A 16,652-nucleotide genomic window follows, 5' to 3' on the forward strand; every position below is an offset into this window, starting at 1 on the left:
ATGCTGACATGCAATTTGTCCAATTTGGTCAAAGTAAGGTAGTAGGTGCCAACTTTTAGGAACAGGCTTCGTGTCAGGAGTACATCTACGGTGTCATAAAATGTAGCTTATGTAGGATGCTCAATAAGCTCACTAGGAACAGACACAAAATCTCTGTCCAGAAAGTCATGTCAGCAGTAGCAATGATTGATTGATATTCCTCTGTGTATACGTCTCATTCTATATGCTCATCTGTCAGATGCAGGGAAGGGTGTTTCTCTAGTGTCCTGTTGCATGAAGACAAAATGCCATTTTGGATTTAGCCATTCCCCTGCATTCATTTTGAGGGTTTATCTTGCTATTTTAGGCTCTAGGTGATTGTATACACATTTGAGTTTAATACTTATAAAGGCCCAGATGATCAGATGCATGCTGTGAACTAGAATGAAGAGGCTTGAGTGTGGGAGCAGCTATAGATAAATGACCTGGTGTCCTCTGACAGAACCAATAATGTCTGATTATGTCAGGTCTGATTAGTGTTTTAATAATGTATACACATCAGGGAGACACATGATGCATAATCAGGTGTTTGAAGGCCATCATAATGAAGACAACAATATTTGTGTTGATTTATGTTCAACTGTTGTAGGGAAGGTTGATATATTGATAAACAATAAAGCAATCCATTTAAAAGCAAGGCTGACCAGAGTCCGTCGGTGTCCTTCCTACCTCTCCCATAAAACAGAGGTCAGGGTAAGGTCATCTTTGAGCTGACTTTTCACACACTGACACACAATTACACACTCACACATACAGGTACATCTAAAAAAAAATTTGAATATCCTGAAAAACTTACATTCATCACATGTAAAGTAAGATATTTCAAAAGTTTTTTTGTTTTAATTTTGATGATTAGAGCTTACAGCTCATGAAAGTCAAAATCCAGTATCTCAATATATTAGAATATTTATATTTGAGTTTCATTAAATGACCATCTCTACAGTATAAATTCAGGGTATCTCTTGTTCTTTGAAACCACAATAATGGTGAAGACAATGGTCAGAAGACAAACATTGACACCCTCCACAAAGAGGGTAAGTCACAGAAGGTCATTACTGAAAGGAGTGGCTGTTCACAGAGTGCTGTATCAAAGCATATTAAATGAAAAGTTGACTGGAAAGAAGAAATTGGGTAGGAAAAGGTGCACAAGCAACAGGGATGACCGCAAACACTTGGGAGAGTTTCACAAGGAGTGGATTGAAGCTGGAGTCTGTGCATCAAGAGTCACCAAGCTCAGATGTCTTCAGGAAAAGGGCTACCAAGCCCTGAAACAGAAACAATGTCAGAAGCATCTTACCTGGGCTAAGGAGAAAAATAACTGAGCTGTTGCTCAGTGGTCCAAAGTCCTCTTTTCAGATAAATAAAAATTTTGCATTTCATTTGGAAATCAATGTCTGGAGTCTGGAGGAAGACTGGAGAGGCACAGAACCCAAGCTGCTTGAAGTCCAGTTTGAAGTTTCCACAGTCAGTGATGATTAGGGGTGCCGTGACGTCTGCTGGTGTTGGTGATGTCAAAATGCCCTACTTGGTGAGTATTTTCATAAACTTGTGTCTTAAAACATTTGGGAGAAAATATGGTGCACATTTTTTAATCTGTGCACTCTTAAATTAATAACAGCTTAATATACCGCCTGATGTGTGTCTTGTTAAAGTAACTGTATGTAGTTATGTGTATTTTTTGCCACTTTAGAGCCCCCTACAGTTTAGTGAGTGGAATTGCCTATTGTAAAAACAGTATATCATTATACAGTGGATAGCTGTGCAATGTAGCTTTAATAAGGAAAATAATATTTAATTCATGCAGTGAAGATGATTAATTCAGGTGCAATGTTTTATTTTTTATTTCATTCCATTTATGTAGTATGTTGTACCTGAATACTAACATACCTGAAAAAAGCAAAATCAAACTTTTGCTTTGTCAGAATTCGATAACACAAACAAACAAACATAACAAATCAATCAATCAATCAATCAATCATTGCAAATTCCACAAAATTTTGGACCACCACAAATTCAGTAATTTTTTTCACCACAACAAACAAACAAACAAACAAAAAAATCTACTTGGATTGAAATATAATAAGGACTACAATGATCAGGCATGTAAACTTGAATGCTTGTGGTAGCTGCGGTCCATATTGAACTGTAGCAAATTCTCCAGGGAATCCATGGCTCGATAATACTAATTCTCTTCTAGGTTTTAGGACTATAAACTGAGCATCCTCTAAAATCTTTTCTGCTAACTGTTGGGTGTGGCCAATAAAATTAAACTCATAAATTGAAAGAAAATACTACTAACCTAGCCCTTTATCTCTCTCTCTCTCTCGCTCTCTCTCAAGCCAAGCTAACACAGTGGAAAACAAAAATGAATTAAAGCTCAAACATTGTAGCACTATGTAAGTTGCTGTGTCCTAATAACAGTCAGGGGTCATTAACAAATGCAGTAAGCCGAGACATTCATTTTGTCTAGCTGTTGCGGCAAATATGCTAAATGTGCAGATTTGTGCATGCTGTTTCTGTGCGACTCAAAGAGGCAGCGGAGAGAAAATGTTATTCTGGGTCAGATCAATTCTGTCATGGCTGTATCAGCACATGTTAAGACAGGTGTTGTGTCATAGGCCACTCTGACGGTGTAAATCAAATATGTCAGGTGCAGAGGTGAACGTCAATACAGCTTGTGCACAGGTCAAGGATGATATAAAATGAATGACAGTTCCTCGTATGTTTAATTCAGTTGCAAAGACTCACCCTGTGACCCTATTACCCCTCTATATACTGACTATATCAGATCAGAACAGACACACTGGAAAAACAGACCAGGTGATGAAACCAGAGCAAAACATTTAGTTGTATGTATTTGTGCGCATTAATTTTCTCTGTGTGTGTGTATCACTGTAGGTGAGTAACAAACTGAACGTGGTGCTGCTAAGGGAACTGTATTTTTCCAGTAGCATGACATTAACTCAGCAGTTTACAAAACAGCTATCATTTCAGCTACAAAAAGTTGCATTTGTCGAACAAGTAGCCATGTAGAGTGACAAAATGCTGCATTGATAGTTTATGTCACATTGAATCAGCACTCAGTCGTGAGCTGAGGCACAGGTGAGTGAATATATTATGTGTGCTCTCCTACAGTATCTTCTTAGATCTCATCAATTCATTATAGCATTTTATTTTGTATTTTTTGTTGTTGCTTTTTTTTAGCTTATATTTGAAGAGAGGAAAAAAACAAAAAACAAACTGTTTTATTCGGAGGCCCACAGTGAGCAATTTTATATGGGCAAAAAGTAATATGAAATTCTCATAATAAAATCTTTTGTCACTTTATATCTCCCAATATCAAAGTAAGATTATATTTAAATGTTTGGTTTAATGATTAAAACTCTGCAGTTTCAATATGCATGTCTGTGTGTTTATGAGTGTTTTTGTTGTGAGTGTGGTTTGTAACTATAGTTATGGAATTTCCAGACAGCTAGTTGTGATTGCACAGATGGAGGGGTTTATTTATATCAGTGGTTTAAAAAAGTCAATTCCACACAGTGGATTAAATGTAGAAAAAAACTTGCATATCTGCAAATGCAGTTTCTCAGTCTGGATGAACAATGTTATATAAACACAAATTATAGTCTCAAATGATCATAATGATGGAACTGCTGAGCAATGAGATTGAGAATGGAGAAACTAATGAGATGATAGTGTCTGTGTGTGCATGAGAAAGCGGAAACCTGTGATTGTGTTTTGGCTTTATTAGGACCAGATCAGTCTTATTATGTTTTAATGACTTTGGCCCACCTTGGTTGCTGTGAGATTCCCGTTAGTAAATTAGCAGCTGTATCAGTCTGTGTTTTTGTATGAGTACAGATGAAATAACCTAATTTGGGTTCTCCACTGCTGGGTGCATCTCTATGCCAAAGATCCATCATAGAATAAAAGCTTGATGAGGCCAAGGTCTGGCCTCTCTCTTGCTCTCCTCCCCTTCTTTTGCTTCAGTAATCATCTTGTCCAGCATGTCTCCTACTCATAAGTGGACATTTGTACAGTCCTTCATCTAGTTAGTTCAAACTGCTCTCATTAGTCCATTAGCCTATTTACAGCATGCACGCTCTCTCGCTCTTTCTCTCTGTCCGTTTCTTTCAGGGATGTGTCAGTAACAAGGATGGATTATGGACCGATGGAGCCCGTGCCCTGGGGCATCTGACTGCTAGGGGCCTTGAGTTTAGAGGTCAGTCTGACATTTAGAAAAAAGCCACTGCAAATATAAAATTGAGACAAACAGTGCTTCAATGTGGGGCAATAATATATTAAACTTAAAAAGGAAATCATATTAAGGCAAACTTTGATGTTGGCTTGACGAAGCCTTTGTTTCTGGAAGTTTAAAAAGCCTTGAAGTTTGAAGGTTGTATAGGCCATATGTACTTTGAATAATTTAGATTTTACTGTTGGAAACAACAGATTGATAATATATATATATTATATATATATATATATATATATATATATATATATATATATATATATATATATATATTCACAATACAGCACGGCTATGACCGCTTCAACTAATGTTTCTGTGTATCACTTAGCAACACCCTTAGCAGCCAACCTTAGCAACATAAACAATCAATAATATTGCATCAAAACTGTTTCATGTATTATTTATTTCGGCATAATTAACTGTTTGTTATATATTTAAAGAAGTATGAGTGACCCCTTATGGCATTATGTTGCATCTTTCATCTTTAATTTTGAGACCCTGCCCTTCCCCCCGTCTAGAAAATGCTTCTCATGCTATGTTGATGTGTTTTGATGTGTGTGCACGTCTGTGTGGAATCCTACAGTTTCCGAAGTGAGGAGGGAATATTACTGTATTTATTCGTTTTTTGTTTCAGGTATTATTCTGTAGCTATGTCCATGTGTCTATCAGTTTACACTGTAATTATGCTTGCAAACTTGCGCTGTGCCGCGAATCGGTCTGTTTTAAAACTAAAAGACAGAAAATCGTTTAACTAACCCAGACAGAAAAGACGTTTTCTCATGCTGAGAGTTAAGCAGATATACAACCCGAAATCTGGAAATGTTTGGACGTTTTTTAAATTTGAATAAAATGAAAACTAAAAGACTTTCAAATCACATGAGCCAATATTTTATTCACAATAGAACATAGAGAACATAACGAAATTTGTATCCACTAAATGAACTCATTTCAAATTTGATGCCTGCCACAGGTCTCAAAAAAGCTGGCACGGGGAAACAAAGAAAATTTCGAAAAGATTCAGCTGAGAGAGCATCTAGCAACTAATAAAGTTCATTGATATCAGGTCTGTAACATGATTAGCTATAAAAGGGATGTCTTAGAGAGGCAGAGTCTCTCAGAAGTAAAGATGGGCAGAGGCTGTGAAAGAGTGCGTAAAAAGATTGTGGAATACTTTAAAACAATGTTCCTCAACGTCAAATTGCAAAGGCTTTGCAAATCTCATCATATGAAAAGAACTAAGATGGCGCCGCTGATGGCAGCTATTGTGCGTTGCTCTTCAGTGTTTGTACTGTTTTTGTTTGTTTTTCCTGTTTTTTGTTTTTCAAATACGATCAGTTTTACCAGGGATGACCTGCTGAACATTTGGCAGAATACACCACAAAATATTTTACCGGATTTTGATTTTTTGGATGTTTTGCTGGACATTGTAGTTGGTGGAGCCGTAGCTCTGGTCAAACGCTACAGGAGGCGCAGGCGGGGGAAGCGAGCCAGTGCACTCGTGAAGCTTCGACAGCACGGATTTCGAACGGCGTTGCCTAGCATCCATCTGGTGAATCTTGTGGTGGCTTCTGCCAATGCTATGAGGAATCATTCTCAGAGTATTGGGGTTTTGATGCCAGAATTTAGATTTTTCTAAATCTAAATTTAGATTTTTAAAACTCTTCTACAATCTCCACTCTCTACATAACAAAACGGATGAACTCCTTCTGCTCTCCCGGACAAACAAGGATTTTTCTAATTCTGCTGCCCTGTTTCACGGAAACCTGGCTAAATGGCAACATACCAGACAGAGCAATTCATCTGCCTAATTTCCAGCTGATCAGAGCAGATCGGGACGCGGAACCAACGGGGAAATCGCGCGGCGGCGGGACATGCATTTACATCAATGAGTGGTGGTGTACAGATGTAATGCTCTTCATTAACTCCAAGCCATTCTATTCGCCGCGGGAGTTCTGCTCGTTCATTCTCGTGAGTGTCTACATTCTACCGCAAGCGCACGTGAGCACAGCTTTACAGAAACTCACTGATCTGATCACAGAGAGTGAGCAACAACACCCAGACTCTTTTTTAATCATTCTCGGGGACTTTAATAAAGTAAATCTCTCCTGTGAACTGCTAAAATACAAATAGCACATCACATGTCCCACCAGAGACAGTAATATATTGGATCACTGTTACACAACAATAAAGGACGCATATCACTCGGTTCCACGAGCAGCTTTAGGACTCTCTGATCACTGTTTGGTTCATCTTATTCCGACCTACAGGCAGAAACTTAAATCTGCAAAGCCTGTATTAAGATCTGTTAAAAGATGGACTAATGAAACAGAGCGGGACTTACAAGCCTGTTTCTCTCTCACTGATTGGTCTGTTTTTGAAGCCACTGCCTTCGATCTGGATGAGCTCACAGAGACTGTAACATCTTATATCAGTTTCTGTGAGGATATGTGCATTCCTACCAGGACTCATCTAATCTACAACAACGACAAACCAAGGTTCACTGCAAAACTCAGACAGCTCCATCAGGCCAAAGAAGATGCTTACAGAAAGGGGAATAAAGTCTTGTATAAACAGGCCAAATACACTCTGGAAAAGGAGATCAGTTATCTTCCAGTGATCCTGCTTCAGTGTGGAAAGGCATGAATGATATCACCAGTTACAAGACACCATCCCCCAGCACTCTGGAGAATCAACAACTGGCAGACGACTTGAACGAGTTTTGAAAAAACACCCCACACCCGCCCTGAACACCTCTCCACACAACCATTAACACCTCCAGCAACCCTCCTGTCTCCCACACCTACAATTCAAATCAGCGAAGAAGATGTGTGCCAGATCTTCAGAAAGAACAAAAGAAGGAAAGCACCAGGCCCAGACGGTGTGTCAACAGCCTGTCTGAAATCCTATGCTGACCAGCTGGCCCCCATCTTCACACAGATCTTCAACAGATCACTGGAACTGTGTGAAGTCCCCTCATGCTTCAAACACTCCACCATCATCCCCGTCCCAAAGAAACCCAACATTACTGGACTTAACGACTACAGACCTGTGGCTCTAATGTCTGTAGCCATGAAATCATTTGAAAGACTGGTTTTTGCTTATCTGAAGGACATCACTGGTCCCTTACTGGACCCCCTGCAGTTTGCCTACAGAGCAAACAGGTCTGTGGATGATGCAGTCAACATGGGACTGCACTTCATCCTGAAGCATCTGGACAGACCAGGGACTTATGTGAGGATCCTGTTTGTGGACTTCAGCTCCGCTTTTAACACCATCATCACGGAAACCCTTCAGAATAAACTAACCAAGCTCTCCGTCCCCACCTCTGTCTGTCAGTGGATCAACAGCTTCCTGACAGACAGACAGCAGTTAGTAAAGCTTGGTAAATTCACATCCAGCACTCGACACAGACGACACCACACTGATCGGCCTCATCCAGGACTGTGACGAGTCTGCTTACAGACAGGAGGTTAAGGAGCTGGCTGTCTGGTGCAGTCTTAACAACCTGGAGCTTAATACGCTCAAAACTGTGGAGATGATCATGGACTTCAGGAGAAACCCCCCTGCTCTCCCCCCACTCACCATCATGAACAGCACTGTGACTGCAGTGGAGTCATTCAGATTCCTGGGCACCACCATCTCTCAGGACCTGAAGTGGGATATTCACATAGACTCCATTGTCAGAAAGGCCCAGCAGAGATTGTACTTTCTTCGCCAGCAGAGGAAGTTCAATCTGCCACAGGAGCTGCTGAAAAAGTTCTACTCAGTCATCATTGAATCCATCCTCTGCACTTCAATAACTGTCTGGTTCAGCTCAGCTACCAAATCTGACCTCAGAAGACTATGGAGGGTAGTCCGTACTGCTGAGCGAATCATTGGTACAACCCTCCCCACTCTCCAAGAGCTGTACTTACTCAGAGTGAGCAAAAGGGCTGAGATGGATTGCCTTTCCTCAGGCAATCCATCTCATGAACACTCAACAATAAACGTGGAACACACAACTATAATACATTATCCATTCACCACACTCACTTATTTTTATTTTCTCATTTCTAATTTGCACATACGTGACCTGTACATACATAGTTGTCTATATTATATATTGTGTTTTTGCTGCTTTGTACATTGCCTATTTGGATATTTGTATATTATTATTTTATTATCTGTGTCCTGTCCTGTTGCTGTCGTTCTGTTGCACTGTGGAGCTTCTGTCACTACAACAAATTCCTTGTATGTGTAAACATACTTGGCCAATAAAGCTGATTCATCATCAAAAGATTCAGAGAATAAGGAGAAATCTCTGTGTAAGGGACAAGGTCAAAGACCTTTGTTGGATGCCCGTGGTCTTCGGGTCCTCAGACAACACTGCATTACTCATCGGCATGATTCTGTCATTGACATTACTAAATGGGCCCAGGAATACTTCCAGAAACAACTGCTGGTAAACAAAATCCGCTGTGCCATCTGCAGATGTCAACTAAAGCTCTATCATGCAAGAAGGAAGCCATATGTGAACATGGTCCAGAAGCGCCTTCGTGTCCTGTGGGCCAAGGCTCATTTCAAATGGACTGTTTCAAAGTGGAAAAGTTTTCTATGGTCAGACGAGTCCAAATTTGGCATTCTTGTTTGAAATCACAGGTGCCGTGTCCTCCGGGCTAAAGAGGAGGGAGACCTTCCAGTGTGTCATCAGCGTTCAGTTCAAAAGCCAGCATCTCATGTGTTAGTGCATACGGTATGGGCAGCTTGCATGTTTTGGAAGGCACTATGAATGCTGAAAGGTATATAAAGGTTTTAGAGCAACAAATGCTGAGTACGGGTGCTGAATTGGCCTGCCTGCAGTCCAGAGCTTTAACCTATAGAGAACATGTGGCATCATTAAACGAAAAATACATCAAAGATGACCACAGACTCTTCAGCAGCTGGAAACATATATCAGGCAAGAATGGGACCAAATTCCAACACCAAAAGTCCAGAAACTCATAATCTCGATGCCTAGACGTCTTCAAACTGTTTTGAAAAGAAGAGGAGATGCTACACCATGGTAAACATGCCCCCGTCCCAACTATTTTGAGACCTAAAGCAGGCATCGAATTTGAAATGAGCTCATTTTGTGCATACAATTTTAAAATTTCTCAGTTTAAACATTTGGTATGTCATCTATGTTCTATTGTGAATAAAATATTGGCTCATGTGATTTGAAATTCTTTTAATTTTCATTGTATTCAAATTTAAAAACTGTCCCAACATTTCCAGAATTTGGGTTGTATGTGTGTGAGAAAATAGCATATATGGTGTTAAAACAATAAATGACACAGCAGATGATAAGAGCAAACTACTTGGGAAACTACTCTGTTTTTATTTAAGCTCCATTAGATGAGGCATGTTCAGAACATTCTCTTGCCTTTTACTGTTGCTGTCAGGAACAATTTTTAGTGGAAGGACAACATTTAATGAACTTGCTTCAAAAATATAAATGTAAGCAATAAGGTACGAGAGGCTGCTTCACATTGTGCCTAACAACGGCCTTCAGCCATCATTTATTCACTATATAGCACGACCTCTCGTACCTTATAGGTTGTCTGCACATGACATCATTGATGACGTGCGAAATGCAGATGGAGGGCAGGAAGTGATTTTTCTCTATAGGAAACACTAGCAGAAACTCAAAATGACTGTGTTTTGCATTGTTTATGGATGCTCAAATCAGCCAAACCGAGAAACCACAAGGAGCTTTTATTGAGTACAAAAATTTGCTGTTCATAAGGGGGGAAAAGCCAAGAAATTGACTGAAAAACGCAGGAAAAAGTGGCTTGTAAACCTGCATCTGCGGTCGGGAGAAGCCGAGTCGGATAATGCTCATAATTTACTCGCTTTCTGGGCTATAATCAATTCAGAATTTGAATAAAAGTTTTGTTTTATGTGCTGCTAACAGGACCAACAGCCACATTCCCTGTACATGCAGCAAAGTTTCAGGAGTGACTGAAAAAGCAGAACGGATGAGATGGAGGAAAGTCCGTACTGTACTGGCTTAGGCACAAGGCAGTTTTTGAGGCATTTTTTTACATAGCGCTTTCATTGTATTGCTGTACACCCAAAGTATTTTACAATCATATGAGGGGATCTCTTCTCAACCACCATGCCTTTACAAGAGAAAGGTATAAAAAGATAATCACAACATATGTTGGACATGATCCTTATTATGTAATGAAGAGGAGCAATTTTTAAACTAAATAGAATAACTTGCCTGCCATTGAGGCGGTGCATATAGGTTAAGCAACTAACCCTGATTGTAAACAAGCTATTTCGAAAGTGAATCCCGTATTTATATGAGGGATGTGGGATATATGTCACTCCTGAAACTTTGCTGCATGTACAGGTTATGTGGCCACTGGCCCTGTTAGCAGCACGTAAAAAACTTTTATTTAAATTCTGAATTGATTATAGCCTAGAAAGCGAGCAAATAGTGTTTTCATATAATCACTAAAAAGCTGTCACTCACTTCAATTTATCGCAATCTCACGATGTTCCGTTATAATCAATGAAGCTCTCAGAACTGCAAATAATATCTTATTTACATCATGTCTACGTGTGGCGACTAGCACTGAGTGAATTCTGACATCATCACCCTGTATCTAGTTATATATTTCTTTATCTTAATATATTATATCTTAAATTAACCTCCCAACCACAGATGCACGACTGTATATACTGTATATATATATATATACGTATATATAAAGAGGTGACATGACTACAATTTCAAAATGTGTAACAAAATAACAGGGGACACATTTGTTTTAAATTTATTTTGTGACTCCCTTGACTTCCCTTAACCTGTTCTGTTCAGCAAACATTTGTGTTGCCAGATAGCAGCAGCAGCATGATGGGGCTCTCAGGACATAATCCATCCTGGGTCAATAAGGTTGATTAATCTGTGGGACGATGTTGAATAATTAGAGTTCTAGCTATATTCTAGTGTGAGGGGGTTGTAAGTCCATTAGCGTGAATTAGCGTTTGCCCATGTGCCTGTACTAAATAGTGAGATGAGGTTTAATATAGTGATTAATATCTGAGTCTGACATGTATTGTGTTGTACTGTATATGAGTTGGTGGGTGCCTAGCACAAATGTTATTAGCCTGAGCCTGTCCTCGGGGTGGCTGGAGCATATTTGAGGTTGACTGTGTGGTGATGGAAAAACCAAGAGGAAAACGTCTCAATTCAAATCACTTTATTTTCTTTACACCATAGAAACTAGTGTAATGGTGAGTGAAAAACATAGCAGTCATGTATTGACAGAAGAACATAATGTACAATAACTATAGAATACACAATGCTAACTAAGGTTGCACAGTTTTATATAATACACATAATGACATGCATCATGGCTAAAAATTCAGCAAGACGTTTGCTCTATGGTAGGGTTATTATTGTTAACTAAAACTATTAAAAACATTTGGGATCAATTTAGATTAGGGACCAATTCTCACTATTAACTAGTTGCTTATTAGCATGCATATTACTAGTATACTGGCTATTTATTAGTACTTATAAAGCACTATTGATGCCTTTTTCTGCACAAATATGTTTTAGGTCTCTTAATTCTACCTCATACCTAAACTAATAAGCAGCAAATTAGGAGTTTACTGAGGCAAAGTTGTAAATAATAGTTAGTTAATAGTGAAATTAGTCCACAAACTAAAGTGTGACAAACTAAGTAAAAATTAGAAATACTGCTTTGGCAACTAATTGGAATAACTATGTGTTAAAATTACTAACTAGAAAAATAAATAAAAACTAAAACTTAAAACTAATACTGAAATTAAAAATAAGTAATAATATTAAAACAATAACTAATAAAAAAAAAACATCCAAAGCACACAACAAAATTACTATAAATAAATAAATAAATTAAAATTAAAAATATATAAATCAAAGCTAATTAAAATATTAATGAAAACTCACATATTATATAAATAATACTAAAATAATACTTAGTTCCAGGAGCATGATATACATAATACACATTAAAACTCAGTATCGTCCTAATGTGCATAATAATAAGTATAATTTATAAAATATTGTATATATTCTCAGTGTGCAGAATGTACTTTCATTGTGGGGCTACGCTAACAATTACAGGTGGAGGAACAGTATGTAGAATTTATTCTCAGAGTTGTGTCAGATTTCAGGTTTAACCATGTCTAAATATCACTAAATCTGATTGTCATTTGATATCTACTGGTCACTTCCTGAGTGGATGATTCTTAGCCACAGAAAGCTGCGGCGTGGACCACACTTTATCCTGGAAATCGAAAAACTGGCTCAAGGAAACTAATCTTGTATTAGAATAATCTCTAGTCGTATTAATTATTGTAAGTAGTGTGTCTTATTGTGGCGTAAAAGGTCTCAGAGTTCATCGTCATTCTTTCCGGCTTATGGCTAATCATCACAGATAGTCACACTGGGACAACTCACTGATTATGACAGAGATTATGAATGAACTGCATGATTGAAACTGTTTAAGAATCTGCCGATCCTTCAGAACTGCACACTGTCATAAGGAAACGACACTCCAGCGACTTTAATCTATTCCATTACTTTACCCAAGGCTACACTTAAGGTCAAAATAAAAACTGTCATCATTTATACACTCATGCTGTGAATTTAAGCATTGGTTTACTATCAAGCTATGATTGTGAATTAGAATTTCACACATGCTACTGGATGCCAAATGAAGATGAATTTACTAAAATGCAATTCAAAGATATAAAAAACAGGACATATATATATTTAACAGCCATTTAAATGATTTCGGAACCAAAACCACTAGCTAACTAACTTGTAACATAAAAAAAAACATAATATTAATATGCAATTTAAAAAAATAGTTTAATTTAGCTCAAAGGGAATCATTTATGATTTTATAGGGATTTGAACAGAATCACTGTTACTGTAACGAGTCGAACAAGACGTGAGACGTGTGGATCCATGTGCAAACTTTTAATAATACAAACAGAGTCCTGTTTGTATTATTAAAGTCCAAGTCCAAGGGGCAAGACAGAAAGATAATCCAGGTACACAAGCAGTAAACAGGAAACGAGACTATAAACAAACTAAACTAAGACTTGCAAAACACAGAACTAAGAGCTAGACATACACACAGACAGGTTAGCAGAAAACACAGGACAGGCTCGGTAAGGTAGTTAACACTTGAAGAGTGTTAAATGCAGGACCAGACTCAGAGCTAGACATACACACACAGACATTTTAACAAAACACAGGACAATACAGATCAAACACTGGTGAACAGACATGGCACGGGCAAGACACAAGAGAGAATAAAACACAGACAGATGAATAGCATACGCAGGATAATGCTCGGCAGAGAGGAAGAGGAAGTCCCTGGTTTAAGTAGAGTGTGTGATAGCTCTCAGGTGTGAGCGTGATTAGTGCAATGATGGGAATTGTAGTTCAGTGTGCTGCGTGGTGTGAGTCAATATGACGGAGAGGCGACCTCTGGTGGTTATCGAGCGAAAGGCCACAGACCGGATTTGTGACAGTTACGGCGATTCACTGAACGAGCCGTATAAGAAACTCTGCACTGGATATTAAAATCCAAAATATAGTGAAAACACTATTTAATAGCACAGTAACAGGATCGGCAGATTAAGACATTAACTTGTGAGCACAAAACACAAGATACTTCTCTTTTCAATATAAATAAGATTTTATTTATATAAACCTAAGACATAAACTAATCTAACACATGAACACAAGCATTCACACGTTGCAGAAAGTGAGAAAGTGAGGAAAGGATGAGTGTAAGAGAATGGAAATGTGAAATCCCAAGTTTACAGCAATATGTTCAATTGCATAGACCTTAACAACCATCAATCACTTATTGAACCCTCACTTTGAGTTTCTCAATGAGGATAAGTTTTATATTAACTGCACCTGATTCAGTTAGAATCTGGAGGTACTTGCTTGCTTTGCTAAGGGAATCCCTTTTGTCATCGTCCTTGCAGGAAAGGGGGTTCGCCGAAGTGTCTGATTGATTGAGAGTTCAATAGTCTTTGAAGTGAAGTCTTGGGCGTTGGCTGAGGATGCGGAGTTGGTCTGGTTGAAGTTTGAAGCAAGTGCAGTCGGAGCTGAACTTTGCAGCAAACTTACATTAGAACACGAAACTCCACGGAAAGAAAAGAAACTAAAGTTAAAGAATAAGAGGATGGACCGAGACTAGGTTGGTTTTCTTTCCATTGCGGTAGCAGCTGACACGTGGGCCAGAGCACGCTCAAAGAAAAGCGTCAAAACGCGGTGGCAAAAGAGAAGAAGAGGAGAGAGATTGACTAAGAGAGAGTTTGATGGTGTCCTGAGTTTTTAAACTCGGCTTCTGGACACATCCCCTCTGGTGTCTTGACCAATTAGATAGGCTATTATCTTAGCTAGGGTTGTTCCTTCCATCATAAATCAGCATGTTATCAGTCACATGGTCCGAATTTTAGAGGCCCTTGCAAAGTATACTTTTGGACATGATTTCTATAACAAGACTATGATGCATTTGACAAAGAATTGATTGGAAGAAACATTTAAAGCATGCATTTTCAAACTCAAACATACCAAACATGAATATTACCCTTTAAGGCTTAAGCTATTCAATACGTATTAAAAGCAAGACATACACAATGAGTGATTAAAACATGGATAGTCTAATATGTGGGTTACAAACATAATATGGGGTTCTGCATAGAAATGTCCTTTTAGGATGATTTTATGTGCATATGAAAAAAAGTATTTGTGTAGTTCTATGGAGAACGAAGGCATGTTCTTTTGGTTTGGTCTGTCTTCTATGTGTGGAGACCTTCCCAAGAGAGTCTGTAGCTCGTGATTTTCTATCACAGGTTTACATGTGACGGCCATCTCTTTGACCATCAGTCTTGATTACGTGCCCGCAAATTTGACAGTCTCTTTCCAGAATTGGAATTATCAATAAGTGCTCTTTTGTCTCAATTTTGCAAGCTGTTTTGTGAAAGAGGCTTGCTGGTTAGGCTTGCTTCAGACTAGTTGGAGCCAGGAATACGATTTATGACGTTGTCCTGTTACAGCTTTGAGGCCCCTCTTTCTGGAATCTCAGCTTCTCAGGTTTCAATGTTCTGATGCATCTACAATTTTTCTGATTCAGTCTCTGATATCCTACAAACTAAATAAATATTGCATGGCAATGAAATGTTCTTCAGCCATGGTCTATTAGATATTAAATAAATAAATAATGAAATGGCATTTCAAACATTTTTATACTCCATTAAGCAGGTTTATATATGTTTATAATGTTATATATGTTCCGAAGTTCATTTTAAATTAGGATTACAATTCTGCATTCTATTTACTGCCTTGATTCTAAATGAGAAGACATTTTTGTGGTGCGGTATAAAAATCTCTACAGCAATTTTCCATTTGTGTGACTACCCTGCTCAGACCTGATAAGTTCAAGTTTCAAGTTCAAGTTTATTTGTATAGCACTTTTTACGATACAAATCGTTGCAAAGCAGCTCTACAGGAAATTAAGTTTCCACAATATATTTATATATTGCAGAACCTTAATATATTTAACTTATGGCAAAATTTGGTAATTCTGTATGTTGTCTGAGCATTGGCATTCTCTGAGGTCCTCTGAGGGCTTGACATTATCTTTTCTCAGGTGTTTGGTCATCTCAGATCATTTAAGGGTTGGATACAGACTGAAGCTTCTGTAATTCCTAGTTACCACGGGATGTTAATCCCGTGGCAGAAACAGAGAAACAAATAGAGACATAATTAGCGTAGCTGCTGTTCCATCTAAACAAAAATGATTTGTTCAACCCAAGCTAAAGAATAATAATAATGTACATTTGATCAGATATAACTGCAGTACAAGATTATAAGATGCATTATGTGAATGCTTGGCTAAAGCGATGTCTCTTTAATCTAGATTTAAACAGAGAGAGTGTGTCTGAACCCCGAACGTTATCAGGAAGGCTATTCCAGAGTTTGGGAGCCAAATGTGAAAAAGCTCTACCTCCTTTAGTGGACTTTGCTATCCTAGGTACTATCAAAAGTTTTGCGACCTTTGGGAGTGGGTTGGATTGTAGCGTGGTAGAAGACAAGTTAGGTATGCAGGAGCTAAACCATTTATGGCCTTATAGGCAAGTAATAATATTTTGTAAATGATACGGAACTTAATAGGTAGCCAGTGCAGAGACTGTAAACGTGGGGTAATATGATTATATTTTATTGACCTGGTAAGAACTCTAGCCACTGCATTTTGGGCTATCTGTAGCTTCTTTATTGAAGATGCAGGACAACCACCTAGCAGTGCATTAC

Source organism: Barbus barbus (genome assembly GCF_936440315.1).
Source record: "Barbus barbus genome assembly, chromosome: 22".
In the NCBI taxonomy this organism is placed as follows: Eukaryota; Metazoa; Chordata; class Actinopteri; order Cypriniformes; family Cyprinidae; genus Barbus; species Barbus barbus.